We start from the raw sequence: 1,258 nt of genomic DNA, 5'->3' as shown, positions 1-1,258 counted from the left end.
AGGGTTTCTCTGTAGCTTTTGGTTCCTGTCCTGGAACTAGCTCTTGTAGACCAGGCTGGCCTCGAACTCACAGAGATCCGCCTGCCTCTGCCTCTGCCTCCCAAGTGCTGGGATTAAAGGCGTGTGCCACCACCGCCCGGCTCCATCACTTTCTTTTGTTCCAGAGATAGTTTCCCTAACTGCATCTCCCTGGACTTGGGGCAGGTAAGGTATCCATCCCAGAGCATTGGCCAGCAGGAATACTGAATTGGAAAGATGGAGCTGGCAGGTCCCATAGATCCTTGTTTGTGAGGCAGTTACTTTTGTGTGTGTTTGAATACAGCTGGAATAGAGACTGTGCAAGATCCTGAGCCAAACCAGACAAGGCCTGGATCTTCCTCAGGAGCAGGCCGGTTTTACCTATGGTGTGGACCTCTGTTCTCCTGGGCAGGCAGAGGGTCCCAAGATGAGTACTCTGCAGAGACCCGGGGACATCTGCAGGTTGCAGGTGTAGACTAGGATTCGGAACTGGGAGATTTCTCTCTTTTTTATTGTTTTTGGTTTGCTTGGTTTGGTTTGGTTTGGTTTTGTAGATAGGGTTTCTCTGTAGCTTTGGAACTCACCAGGCTGGCCTTGAACTCACAGAGATCCACCCGCCTCTGCCTCTAGAGTGCTGGGATTAAAGGCGTGCGCCACCACCACCTAGCTTGAACTGGGAGCTGTCTATAGCCAGAGGGTAGGCTCCTTGCATTTCTGTGTCGCAGTGATTCCCACCTCAGAGCGTAGAACCCAGATCCTGTTGTCTGAGGTTCAGCCTTATTCACAGTAGCCAAGAGGTGTGGGGACAAGCCACACGTCCATGGATGGATGAGTGGACCAGAAACAGGACCCAGGTAGGCGTGGTGACTCAAGGTTGTAAAATCAGGTCTTCTGATCCACGTCAGGAAGAGGGAAGATTGAAGGCTGTTCTGTGCTGTAGCAAATACATTGACTCAAGACCAACCAGTCAGCTGGGCAGTGGTGGCACACTCTGGAGGTAGAGGTAGGTGGATCTTTGTGAGTTCAAGGCCAGCCTGGTCTACAAAGTGAGTACCAGGCCAGCCAGGGCTATACAGAGATTTTTATCTCAGATAAATAAATAGAGATCAGTGAGCTGGAATGTGGCTCAGGTGGCAGCACACAGGAATTCCAGATTCAATCCCATTGCTACATAAATCAGGTGTGTGAAAGATGGATCATCCTCGAGATCCCAGGTGTGTGAAAGATGGATCATCCTCGA

The sequence above is a fragment of the Microtus ochrogaster genome, linkage group LG4 (genome assembly GCF_000317375.1).
Source record: "Microtus ochrogaster isolate Prairie Vole_2 linkage group LG4, MicOch1.0, whole genome shotgun sequence".
NCBI classification, from domain to species: domain Eukaryota; kingdom Metazoa; phylum Chordata; class Mammalia; order Rodentia; family Cricetidae; genus Microtus; species Microtus ochrogaster.
This window is presented reverse-complemented; position numbering follows the sequence as displayed.